Source organism: Rhodnius prolixus, unplaced genomic scaffold (assembly GCF_049639745.1).
Source record: "Rhodnius prolixus isolate KJV_2025 unplaced genomic scaffold, Rpr scaffold_3, whole genome shotgun sequence".
Taxonomy (NCBI): domain Eukaryota; kingdom Metazoa; phylum Arthropoda; class Insecta; order Hemiptera; family Reduviidae; genus Rhodnius; species Rhodnius prolixus.
Window position 1 is genome coordinate 12,401,969 of NW_027411603.1, and position 14,539 is coordinate 12,416,507.

Consider the following 14,539-nt stretch of genomic DNA (forward strand, 5'->3'; position numbering starts at 1 on the left):
TATTATTGAAGGTAAGTTTGTACCATTATTTTATTTTAATTTACAAAAAAAAGTGTTTTTTAATGAACTGGACTTTGGTGGGGTTTCTCTCTCTCTCTCTCTCTCGCTAATTAATATGGATGGTGACGTCAACAGAAACTCTAAGGAAGTTCCCATTCGAGATTAGGTCCCACGAAGGAACCGAATGATAAGCTTATTTGCAAAATTGAAAGTGCCTCTTTACTGAATCTAATTTCTAGTTTTGACAATTTTTTTTCTCCGAAAATGGTTCTAATGTTTTTGTTTAAACAATGACAGCATTCATCTAAGATCTATTACCTTTTATTTGAAACGATTTCCCAGAAAAATTCATTTAAAGGCACCATTTTAAGTAAGAGTAGTGGCCGCCAAAATATGAGGTCATTAAGTTTTTTACAGTGTACTTCAGATTTCCGGATTGAATTCACTTGATACTAGAGTCTGTGCTGTCCATTTCCAATATAAGAAACGCTGTCAGAAACTTATAAAAATAAAACTTGCAAGGGCAGAAGCTGGATTGTAACCAACAATCACGTTGTCAGACTGTTGCACTAATCACGCTGCTAATTCTTATCTTTACTCTCTCGTTATTATTAAAATTATTTTCAACTTTTTACAAATTGCCATATGGGATGAAGTCTTTAGCGATATGTGTTGTGCTGACTGGCTGGAAGGAAGCCAGATGACGGTACTTCTTCTGTGCTTGGAACTCGAACAGAGGAGACCAAACATGTTAAAAGAGCACACAAATCGACTGATTTTATCCAAAAATGGTTTTTTAGCACTTACAAAAAACATTTTTATTTTTTTTGTAATGTCAACATTTGAATTAACAAAAAAGAGTTGATTAAAGGAGATCATGTTAAGCTCCTTTCTACTGTATGCCAATTTATTTGGGGCCCATATGACCCTATCTTGTGAAAATTGCTACACATTTTCCACTTTATTAATCCAGGTTAATTGTGGAGTTATTTTGTAATTAATAGTCCTGTGTAATAAACCAGTATAATTACAAGTCTGGCTGTTTTATTAAGTCGAACCCACTAATGTCTAGTTGCAGATACTAGTTAAAAGTGTTACTTTTCGATGGCAATTTTAAGTTTAAAGTACAGACGAATGTCTTTATTGGAACCAACTATAACTTAACCGCATAAATTATTAATAAATAACATAACTTAATTAATAGTTATAACTTAACTTAAATTATTATGTAAAAATTTCTTCTTTTTTTCAGAAACATAAATTTGTGGAAAGATATTTTTAAAAATTGCAACTCTTCGAGAACAAGGAAAGGTAAAAAATGTTTTATTTTTTTTAACATTTGCTTTTGGAGCGTAAAGTTGGTAAAGAAACGAGTAAGTCCCGATCACAAAATTGGTGGAGAAAAACAGTTGATTCAAAATCCGATATGAAGACTCACAAGACTTTCTTGTGGTTTAATTTCCAAAGTTTTCTTTCAATTTGGAACTTTTACTTCATGTTAGTTGGCCTCGCTATAATAAACGTTTTTATATGCTCCAGCATAGTTCACTGCAATACTAAGATTTTTCAAGATAGCAGAAATCCTTTTTAAGCCAATTATTTGAATAGAATTTCAAACAAAAGCAACATGTTTTTAAGATCTTTCTTTTACTTTTTAAGAGACACATGAAAGCTAAAATTAAATCGTTCATGCTTCAGGCCATTTCTTCAAACCTTTTCTTTTGGAGGAGGTTACTTTATGAGTATGTTTAAGCAAGTTTTTACACAGTCTAGCTGTGGAAATATCTGAAACACAGTGAACAAAGAGAAGATTGAAATAATCAAGAAGTAAAACTAGAACGAAATATCTTAAAGGAGTTGAAATTTTTACTTAAAAAGATATAGCGAAAGAATTGCATTGGAAAAGATGAAGGAGTGGTGAAAGAAGTGAAGCTAAGCACATGGCATGCTTCAAACATAATGTACTGTTAAGCATGTCGCGAAGATTTTGTTTCGCCCTTTTTTGTTTTTGTTTCTTCATTTATTTTTAGTGAAGTCTTCAGGCGTGTGGTGATCGGGCGACCTTTCTTGTAGAACTGTGGCAATGTGTCCAATGAAGAATCGCTGTGGTTACAGCAGATGTACTCTCCAAGTTTTAAAAAGAAGGAAGTGAGATATGCATCCAGTAAATTACAACACTGAGTTTTCTCCTTTTTCCTCTTTCCTTTCTGCGTCTACCATGGACATTGATGTATTAATTTGGCTTGCGGGCAGGCTTAATGAAAAAACGGTGATGGTGGTAGTGGTATTTGTGAATACAACCTCCGACAGAGTGAGCAACAGTCAACATGGTGAGAGTTAGTGATGCTGTACCTTCTCCTAACCTCCATCTCCTCGTAATATCTCTCTCTCCCTTTCCCTTGCTATTCCGAAGGAAGAATACAAACTTCCCGACCTCGGGACTCTTTCTTTTCTTCACTTCTTCACAACTCACTCCACCAAACCCTTTACATTCAATATGTGCTGGCAGAAAATTTACTGCCGCTGACCTCCACCCGTGCCGGGTTTCGCGAAAAAATAAGCATTCCTAATTTTTTTCTCCAACCTCCTTTCATATTTTGTTTTCCTTAATAAAGACGCATCTTCACTTATTATAAGTCAAGAAAAAAATTTAAATTTATCTTATCTAAGAAATTAACTTAGTTAATGATTGACAAGAACTTGTGTTCATTATTTTGTTTCTTTTAAAAAAGCACGTCATTAACATCTGGATCCTTATCAGTACAGCACAGCAGGCCTTTGGACAGTGTTCTTCTCGATGCAGTAATGTTCAAGGAGAGTTAGATGATGAGGTTCATGTGGCACGGCAATGTCGGGCAAGCCAAGAATCGTTCAGTCCCTCCGACACTAAATGAAAAGTTTTCAGTGTCAAGATTTTGAAAGCAATAAAATCAAGGCCAGCGAACCGTGGAAAAAAAGATGTCCTCTTTCTTTTAAAGGAAAAGGATACGGAAAAATATCTTCTCTAAAGGATGTTAGAAAGTATCCCTTTTCAAAAACAACTTAAAATGAACACTTTTTGTAAACAGTTCGCAAGAAATGTTTAACGAACGCTCAAAAATAGTTGAATTCCTTTATCGTGAATATTGTTTCACCTTACTAAAAAATAGCGATTACCGGGGTGAAGTATTTAGATCCCTAATTTATAATCAAGGTCCGCAATGGCAAAATCTCCCTTTTTTTTTTCTAAGAATGTCCACATTCTTACGGTTAAGCTGTAATTTGCACACCAGTTTCTCCAAGACCTAGTCTACTGAGACCTCTCCGCAGTGTCAAGTTTCAGTTTAGCGCTGCGTTTCAGAACTGGTGATGTTATTCTTTTGATTAAGAGAAAACGTTGTGTATTCGGTGATGCGCAAAACAATTAAGAAGCGGGAGTAATGTATTTCCCAAAAGGGTAGAGCTGATACCATATGACATTTGTGCTGGTACCTGTTATATGACAAACGATTCCTGAAAGCTCCTTCACTCTAAACAAATTTTTCTGTACGAGATTTCTTTCTGAAAAGTTATCACAAGTCTATGGACTTAAACATCGTACATTGTAGGAATAGAGAGTGGTGTCGTTCGCAAGAAAAGTACAGATGAGAGATCCAATGCAATGCAAAACTTTGCGGGAAGACTGTGGACATCATCGCTCAGATGCACTCTTTAGCAATTAAACAATCAATGAATTGCATTTATTTCAATGAGCTTTACTGACAGTGGTTATTTTCTCTTTCATTAGTAATCAACTTCAGCTACATCATTCGGTAAACAACATCTTAAGCCAAAAATCTAACCGTCCCTACATACTTATTGTGCTAAGACAAATCTTACAATTTGAACATTTCTAACAATTGTAATAATTACAGTGTGAGAAAGTTAAGTGAGCGCTTCATACCACAATTTGTAGTTCAACTGCAGATGACTGTTGCAATTTTAGGATAAGTAAGTTCCTTTTATCTCATAATAAAAGCAAGAAATGTTACCAAAAGAAATAAAGCGTTTTCATGTTATATCCATATACTTTTCTAAATAACGTTTTAAATTATTGTTGTCGTACAACGTATTTTAATCCAGTACGATTCATAAGAAAGAAAGATGCCTTTGAAAGTATTCACTTTTCTCTTCACTTCAGATTCTTACTTAAAATTTACTTTCCGTTTCAATACCGCCCTTTTTTTAAAATTATGTACACACGAAAACCTAATCGCTTTCACGGAAAAAATGCATTTTTTAATCTCTTTGATGCTTTACAATATTCATAAGAATGTTTAGTATTTTCTATTTCATTTTTCCTCTTCAGTCATATTAAACAAAAGTCTGAACATTTTCTTTCTTTTTTCCACTTTCAGTTTTTTTAAAACTTTTCCACTTTCAATCGCCAAACAAAACTATATCTTGATAAATGAAAGTTAGGCAGGGGAGCCCATTTTATTTTTTCTGTTTTAAGTTAAGAAATATGAATTTTAATAAAAGCAAATGTGGTTCACGTTTTCTTTGTTCTGATCTATTTCATCCTCCAACAAAGATTGATTTATCATTCTACTGTAGAGATTTTGACTTCCTCAAAGGTTACTGTAGCACACTACACTTTCTAACTGAGAGAAAATGATAAAATGTTTATAAATAGACCACTCCGCTCCTTTATTTGGGCTAAAAATCTGCTCCTTGGCACTGTAACAATAATAATGAATAATTATACAAAAACGAGTTGATTATCCAGTGGTCAAAAAACAATGGTACAATTGTTTAGGCAATGGGTATTATAAGATGTCTAAATAGGAATGCAGGAAAGGTTCTGAGAAAAAGATTTTGGGCTAGAGGATTTGCGTGTGACTGCAGATTGAATTGGAGTTTCCTTTATCGGGTTTTAGTGATTTAGGTGATAAAAGGGATATTAAGATTAGTATGTATAGAGCTGGTTAGAGTCTAACAAAGGAGCGTTTACTATGGATCAAGGTATTTTAGATTCTAGAGATTGAATTTTTTGGTGAATAGTAGGTTGAACCCTATATCCTTCTCCCCATACGCCAAGGAGGGTTTTATATACTTGTATAGATGAGTCTTTTGTTGTCCAGGGAGAAGATAAGATCTGCCCTCTAAAAATCTTATAATTGCCAAAAGCGACTATTGGTTCTATTCCTTTACGTCTTATGTTTTGTGGGGATTCCAAGTATGTCTTCGGTACAATTGATAAGTTGTATTTCTTTTTTTTCCTCTATTTAATTTACAACTATTGGCAATCAGTAAATATGGCAATATATTATTAATATACCTTAAATGAATTGAATGAGGGCCTTCCAACGTTGATCATCATCAACCGGCTAAGGATACCAACCATTTGGAAGGATGCATTTTTCTGTCACGAGGACGTTGATCCTCCAGCCTTTGGAAAGGATTCAAGGGAAGGACAGTTTGCGTAAGATCGGGTTTTAGTTTTAGATTGGTTCGTAGCACTTTAGTTTGGATGCAGTTGGGATTAGATTAGATTAGAAAGTAGAAATAAGATTAATACTGCTGTTCCTATAATTCAATTCTTACGTCTAGATTGGAGCTGATATGGGTTTCTTTTTGTTCAGTACAGTCAATTTGAAAAGTATGCTGTGAAGACTATCAGTCATTCGGTAATTTAAATTAAGTACCTGACTGGTGTTAATTTCATCGTTATATTCTTTAAATTTTAAACAAGAATAGAGAATTAACTGAGTGCAGACACATTCAAGGTGTCAAGACACCTTTATCTTCTGTTTGGTGCAGACTTTCCTCTTCCCATAACAATAGATTTTATTCACTGGTAAGTTTGATTGTAAGAAATGCTGACAGAATTGCTAGCACGAAGTAGAGTTATTTTAATAAGGCTACTCACGAAGTCAACATAAACTTAGCTGGCTGCTCCCTGGCGCGTAATCACGGTGGTTCTCCTTGAATTTTGGCAAGTTCCCCGTCCTGCTTGCCAAGACCGATTTTTCCCCAGCATTACTCTTCCTGACGTCAGCGCTGGCAGTGGTGGCATGAGTTTTCCAACTGTGGGGGGAAAAAAACCTCTCTCTTCTTCCCTCTCCCACACACACTAGCGACCTTTTCCTCATCCACGCACGATTTTGTTTCTTAATTTTCTTTGTAATAAAAACCGATTAATGAACACCATAAACATGCTGTTAATTAGTTTAAACAGTTTTACAGTGTACTGACTTTCAAGAACTTCCTTTTTTAAGTGTTTTCCGGTGGACAGAGGGAGTTTGAAATTTGTATATGTGTGCGTAAAAAAGGGGTAACACAAACATCTGTCGCTGTTTTAACTTTCGCACACGTGCACAGTCTAATACTAGAGCCATGCTTTGCATTAAAATAGCGCTTTTCTCACTGTAATAAATTGTATTCAATTAAATAAACTGTACCGCACAGCATCAAAAATTCTTATTTTCTGGAGAAACAGCTTGTTGAGATTTATTTATCTATTTTCTTCTAAAAGAACAATTACTTATATTTCTTAAAATTGAATTTTATTATTGTATTTGTCTTTTAGAATAAATTTTACCAGAAAATGCAATAGGAGAACGTGGATAGAATAATAATTGATAAAGATTTGAGCTAAAAGAACTGCAAGAGCATTCCGAGTGGGAACCAGATGAATAGTAAAGCAAAATGTAAGGAAGATGGAAATCTAATTTCAAGTAAAATTATAGTAAGGACTGTACTTCTAAGTTGTTCCTTTGTACACCTGATATCTCTCTATGAAGGATAAAAATGACAGTTTAAATCTGCCGCTCTGACTCCAAAAAGATAAAAAAAAACACACACACACACACACACGAAGTGGCTGTTATAAAACGAAACGTGTATTTAGAAACAAAAATTGGAAACAATCTCTCTTGAGTAAAACATAAAGCCAAGGAGTTTGTAGCGGTTTGTGTTGTTTAAGAAATACGAGCACGCACCTGAGAAGAGACTCAGGTGCTGTGGAAGCTCGCCACAGGATGATGCTCTTATCGGCAAACATGGCCTGGGAAATGGCTGGGTATCCTATCAAATAGGCATTCTCTTGGTGTCCCAAACTAGTTCTTTTTTCTTCTGCTTTCCTCTTCTTTACATTATTGCAGCCTCATTCTGCTCTCCAGATTTCTCACTTTCTTTTGTATCCACTTTCTATTATTATTATTATTTGTTTTGTTTCCTGTTCTGTCAACTTTTGAGTTATTGTTTTCACGGAATCCTTTCTTGTCACAAACAACATTTCAGCTGTAACTACGTATCCTCTAAGATTGTCCACTTTGGTCAATGGTTAAAAATCACTTGTCACTGCCTTTAAGACCTTCTAGCAAGCACAGAAAAGTTGAGAAAAGGGGTGTTTTTTTAATCTAAATAAGTGGACTATGGGATATAAAGATACTTAAAAATAATAAAAAATGTAATTGTTGGCAGGGGCCTGAAATAATAAATTTTTTATTTGGCCCCTATCAACTATTTCCAGTTTGTATTGTAACGACGAACAAACGTGCTATTTATTTATTAGTTAATGTTAATGATGTTTCAAGTACGTCGTAACATCTATCTTTCTTTCACTCTGGCCTGCTTCGGATAGATTTGTTCAATGTAGAGGCAAAGAAACAATAGTCTATAAGTGGAAATGAAATTTTCTGTACAAAAAATCTGATAAACTAATCTCGGAATACGATTAAAAATCAAGATTATTGATATTGAAGAACGTTACCATATGCTTTGAAAAGATCTGTGTAATTTCAGATTTTTTTGTTTTTGGTAGTGGCATTTTTTGATCAATAACTAGAACTAGTTTGGATACAACTTGATTTACAGGGCTTTAAAGTTGTTTCAATGTAGTGATGAATTTACCAGAGCTAAGAGGGTTTGTCTTCATTGTGATTATTGGGTACATGGTTTTACAAAAACAATAAAGAAAAATGAAACCCCATCGAAAATTTATTTAATTAAAGCAGAAATACAAGATAATGATATGGATATCAGGTTCATATTATTTCATACACAATGGACTGTGACATCCAACCATCTCAGTGACAGGATGTAAAGAGGCTAGAGAGAATGGAGATGAGATCATACGTTGGCGGAACTGTCGTCATTCTAGAGATCCAGCTTTATAGACGTTATTTAAACGTTTCGCTTTTTTTTTTCCTTTCTTATAGTTGTGTTTCTACTGATGAAAAAGTACAAAGTAAAGATTTACAACACTACTTTAAGAACTTTTTTCCAGTACAGCTAGCTAGTGGAAGAATATGTATACCTAGCAAATAAGTTGTGCTTTTTCTACTTCATAATCAAAGATAATTTATTGAAGGCTGCAGAAATGGGACCATCTCTAGAAGTATTAAGAGATTAAGTGAATGAAATCATGGCTGGAAGAGGGATTCTTTAGGGATCAGGAAGGGAATGATGGATGTTAGAAAAAAATATGATTAGACACTCGAAGAAATTAAATTGAATTGGTAGAACATTTGAGGATAGCAACCAACTAGAAGGGGTAGAAAATATTTAAATAGGAGCCAGGAAGAAAAATTCACAGATGGAACTGCAACTATATGAGAAAGAAGAGATTTTTAATAAGTGAATTTCAAAACTTGACTCCATGATGTGATTCTTAAGGCTGCTTGTGGTAGTTTGGAACCAAATATAATCATACCTCCAAGTTGAGATTATTCCTCTGTCTATCAGCCATAGCAAATCATTTATTTCTATAGAGGAACCTTGCTCCTGCCACGACCTCAAATTGAAAATAAATTCAAATTTACAGAATTGTCAAGCTTATGTGGTTCCATTTTGATTTGGTGTTTAGAGATTAGAAAAGCGGGACGGTACCTATACCCCAAGGCACCGCAGCCTCAAGAGGCTTATTGTGCCATTCCCTTTTTGGATCTACTAAACCTTCCCTTAATAAAGAGGTTGAGGACTTTCCCTACTAGCTCTTTTTGCGCTACTATCTCCTTTGCTCTCAAAGATCCAAAGGTTTCATAGCGCAATCACTCGATTGTGCGCAATCCAACAATAAGTGAGAGGCAGTTTCCTCCTCATCCTGTACAACGCTTCCGAGCTAATAAGCCTCACCTTGTACAGATGCTTCCTGAACACATAGGGCTGCAATCAGAGTAATCTGATTCTTATCCAAGCACTGGTGTGGTGTTTAGTTTAAATGGCTTCAAGAATGCTTGCACCAAAATGTCTATAAAAATTATCTTTTTTTATTTTTTTTTACTTTAGTAAGACATTATGAAATGAGATTTTAAAAACAAACCATTCCCTAATAACCGGGAAACCATTGCAGTTGAACTGCAGCACTCTCCATTACCTTGTTTTGTAACTAATGAGCCGAGGAAATAAGCCGTTAAGCAACAACTAAATCTACAGAATGAAGTTTATCACCGCGATCATTAAGCCTGCTAATAACTATAACTAGTTCATGAACAATTAAATCATTAGATCGGCAATAATTTATTTAGTTCGCTTTGCAAGTCTTTGAATAATTTATAAATTCATTGTGCAAAGCTATATTCCTGCTAATTACCTACCATTTCATTTATATTAAATATTACATCTGATTATTTCTAAATCTTGGGTTGCTTTTATTCAAACGATACTAATAAGGAACTAATGAATTCGAGATGCAGGTCTTCTTCCGCAACTCTCCAAATCGTGATAACTATATTATACGATTTTACTACCGGAAATTAGTTAACATCTCAATATGACCCCCGACACCCTTAAAAGAATTTTGGTGGAAAGTCATGGTTAATCCTGTTTTGAAATTAGCAAAATAAAGTAAAATAACGCCTCGTTTTCCGAGGCTTTACATCCAACTATTGATCAGGAGTAGCAAAAGGAGGTTGCCTATTATATTTTCCAAAACATTTCTTACATTAAATAAACTCAAAGGCCATGGCCCGGAAATGGTACCAAGTCCCACGATACATCTTTGCTTTGCCATCCATCATTGCTTCTAAGCGCTCGGCTACAGGGGCGCCTATATTTGTGATTAGATACAGAAAGTACCATAGTTAGAGCCGTTCTTGAGAAAAATAAAAAGAAATGGGAAAAACCTATTTTAGTAAAGTGATTTTTCCGGTTTTATCGATTTTTTCTTCGATCAAAAACTTATTGACATAACACATGGTTGTTTCTTTAACCAAACATGAAACTTTAACAAATCAGCGAGTTTCCATTAATTTGAGTAAAGCTGATGGTACTTTGTATAAAGGTAGAGCTCACAAATTAACAACACTTCTTAAAACTTTTAATATTTTGATGCCCTCAAATCGTGTATTGCTAAATTTTTTTATAAAAGCTATAGACTTAAATATTTAGTAAGAAAGAGAACAAAACAGAATGAAGTAGTTTACTCAAATTGCGAGGAAAGAAAACTCATTGTTGAAAATGAATTTTGTGGCACATACCTAGAACGTAGAAAGAGCGACCAATGGTTCAAGTTAGCTGTAGCAACAGGTGGTTGAGCTAGAATATACTAATAGATTTACGCACTTTGACTTGAGCTACAATAACAGTTTGGGAGCAATTACATAGCTACTACCTCTGCTTGGCGATGTCAACATCACAAGGTTTAATGTTCTGGAATATAATAATATATACAGATTGGCTACAAGGTTATACATCAACATTAACCTTGATCATGCAGATTCATCAACCCTCAACAAATACGTCCTCATCAATTAGCCATTATGACATTAGCTTTATTACATTTTGAATAATAATTTCTCACTTATACACCAGTCTAATAAGAGGCGGGGAAAGCGACAGACAATAAAGCAAGATCAAATTAATGCAAAAAAGAAAAACCTTTTAAGTAGATTAAAACTTTATGAGAAATGAAATTTACCATTTTTCTTTCGCTAAAGTAAAGAACAACCTTTGGAAAGCTGAGTGGTTAGCGTATACTGGATACCAACGCGGAGATCACGGGTTCAAATCCAGCTGCTGGCTGATTTTCTCTTTGATGAAGTGATGGACACTGTTGTCTGTGTATCTAAAGAACATTATCCGGTGCACTGAAAAAAGGCTACAAATGCCAATAATCTGAGATGTTGACGGGTTTAAAATTTAAAAAAATCGATTATGTTTGGATTATTCTAGAATACTATAAAATAAATTTGGCATAAATCTATGAAAGAATTAGAATATGATCGTGAAACTTCTCCTCCGTCCAAGTTGAAAGTCCTAGAAAAAGGAACCTAGAATAGTTTGCTCATCTTGCAGAACGAGGAAGGCTGTTCGGAGTCATGCTTCAAAAAAAAAGGAGCGCCTAGAGGAAAGCCACGGCTCTTCCAGGATGTGACGTGGGACAGGCTTCAAATGCGGCCTAGAGACGTGATAAACTTATATACAAACGAAATAGTAAATAAATACTTTACATGTTATGTATTTCCAATGAAATCTGCCCTGCTCCATTTCAAGTAACTCAGTAGCTACATATTCTCTGTAGATGGTAAAAACTCTTTCCAGTTTTTTAACTCTGGACCAAAATAAATAAGTGACTGCCACTTCGTTTTGCCCCCCATTCGGCAAAACATGCAAAAAAAAAATTAAAAAAATAAAATAAAATGAAACAAAAAATATACGTAGGGCCTACCTTCCACTAAAGGGAAAAGGGCTGCAAACTGGCCATTGGCAGACAGAACGGAATGACCAACAAGTGTGGAAGCACTTACGGACAATTTATCTCCCAATGTTGGTATTGATTATTGTGCCGTTTACAGTAATTAATCACACTAGTGCCAACTGACGCTATAATTAATGGTAAAATTTCACTAGACGCAATACCCAGCCGACTTAATTACAAAGTAAATGGATGAGTATTTCTTGAAATTTGTAAACTGGTCGAGGCCGCTCTTTGTTCATGTACTTTATATTGTATTTTTATTTATGTACACTTATTTATATTTACATATGTAAAGTGCCAGTTAACTTCAAAGAATGATAGAAAAAGTTTTGTTCTTTAACGATGAGGTGAATACCTTGGTTTATACCTATTAAGTATAAAACGTTCATGTTTTATCCATTTTTCTGCCGCTTGCTACGAAAATAGTTTGCTAAAAATGCTTTTAATCCCACTGTAAGCTAGTAAAGTTGTTTTTTTAGCTAAAGCAGTCTGTATATGTATTTGCATGTGTGTGAGAGAGGGAATAATCCAGAAAGCGTGAAAGAGAGAGAGAGAGAAAATAATCCAGAAAGCTCGAGCGTCAAGCTTCTTTTATATTAAATAATTTTAGAAAACTGCATTTCTGATCCTAGCAAATAAAATTCACGCATCAAAAACTTACAATAAATTGAGAAAATTGTAATTGGTAGTTTCCAGATTAAAACCATCAGCTGTTTCTCCTCGGTGATCACCGCAAGCAAGTTTGAAAAGTGGAATGTTTATGGAACGTTTTGGAATTCATTGTAACTGGCTAATGGTGAGACCCAAAGCCGAATTGAACTCTCGAGAAACTACGGCCAGACAAAGTAATGTGTTCATTGTGTACCAGTTTTATAATCATTAGTTTTGTTATTATTTAATCCTTTTATGACCAAGAAAACATGTATTCAGCCGACACAAGTCAAAAAGAAAAAAAAAGAGTTAAAATTAAATCTATAAAAGGGGGAATTCATTAAAATTCTTAAAAGAATTGAAGAAAACTTTTTTAATGAGCGAGACTGCTTAATGAGTTAGTGCTCTTCTCCAGTTCGGCGGGAAAAAGTCTGCAGCTGGAGAATAGTGGAGGGAATCGTCTCAGTGAGGCGGCAATGTCAGCCGGATGTGAACGTGTATTACAGACGACTCTATATAAGAATGGCTATTTTTTTTTGCATTCTTTCAATGTAACTTTTCTTTAGTACCTTCTACTGAGGTATTCCATCTTAAAACAGAGTGGAATTAATGAACCTGTAGAGTTCGCTTGTCGAATATGGAAACTACTACAATAAAAATTGGTGGCTCTAAAATTTCGTTGAACTCCTGGATTCAAGGAAAACTCGCATAATTTTTGGTTGACAATAACTACAATGCCATTGTTTTTCTTTCAAATTAATGAGCAACTCTCTTTCATTTTTCTGGGCAGACGTTGTTCTGGAGAAAAAAATTGATTTTTGTTAGAGATTTTGTTAGAAGCCTGGCCATTTCTTCTGGCTATTGTTACTCAGAGCGGCAGTGTACTGTAGGAACTTATTTACTTCCTTTTTGTAACCGAATTAGGTGCACCAACAGTTGAGTGTATTACCAGACCAGATGACAAGCTTAAGCAAACATTTTACAAAGTTTAGTACAATATTTCCTTCTCTCCTCAATCTCTCCTACATGCTAGTAGAGATATTTGATTTTTAATTTTCATAGGTTATTTTTGTTTGGAGGTCTACTAAGGAATTCTGGAATAGAGGTTTTTTTAAAAAAAAAAATTGCAGGTTTTCTCGAGAATGTTTCCAAGAATTTCTCTCAGCAAATGAGAAAGTTGTGGAAGCCATTTTCGAAAATGTGGCAGAAAAGTTGATTGAGAAAGTGGATGTTTCCAGTTGATAGAACTTATTAATACAAATAAGAGTTAGAACTGCACATTATCTTGAAGTAGTACAATAGAAAATGCCAACTTCTCCTCCTCTTCTCCCAGAAGACTCTTGGAATTCCCATCGAAAAATGTTTCAAATAAAACTTGTAAGCCAATATGAGAAGTTGTAATCATTTAGGAGAACCAAATAATCCATTCAGAAGAGTGGACGTTCTAGTTCGGAAACTTTAATCACCAAGTTACTAAACGGCTCCCAGGAAGGGAAACCATCCAGGAATAAAGTTTAAAGTTTTTATAACCACTGTTTTTCTTGCATTGAAGGGAGCATTAAACGGATTTTTCTGGTGAAAAGTCAATATCAATAATTTAACACTAGCTATACTTCATTTGCAATCATGGGTAAAAATAGGTTAACATAAATACCAAATAATAAAAAGGATTCATTTATGCTTCTAAATGTTTTCATGGTTTCCATGATAACCGTTTTCCAATTATTCCCTTGACACACCCCTACAACAATATGGCCTTAGGAAAATTCTATTACGATTAATGTATACCGCATGTGAAATTTAATAAAGTTGAACTTTGCCAAACATTGAATATCGATATTATTGCAGAATCCAGTATTATTTAAATTAAGTTATTAGCATTATCTTTGTTAACTAAATTAATAAATAAAAATAAAATAATGTAAAAACATTTTAAATGGAATTTGAAATTCAATCCAGAATATCAGAAAGGTTTCTGTTTCAAAACTTTTTATTTATATCCATATTTCCCAGTTATTTTCCATTTTTTGTTACTTTTATTTTCTTGTACTTCGGAGTATTGCGATCTTACGCTTACATTTATTGATTTATTAGTCTTGAATACTAGTTTTTCAAAGAAAATTCGGAAAATATATTTCCAGTGAAGAAATTTTCTGCGAAAACGTAGTAATAGCAGTGAAAAATGCACCATTATGGAGCATGAGTGCTTTATTTTGCGACTCTTCG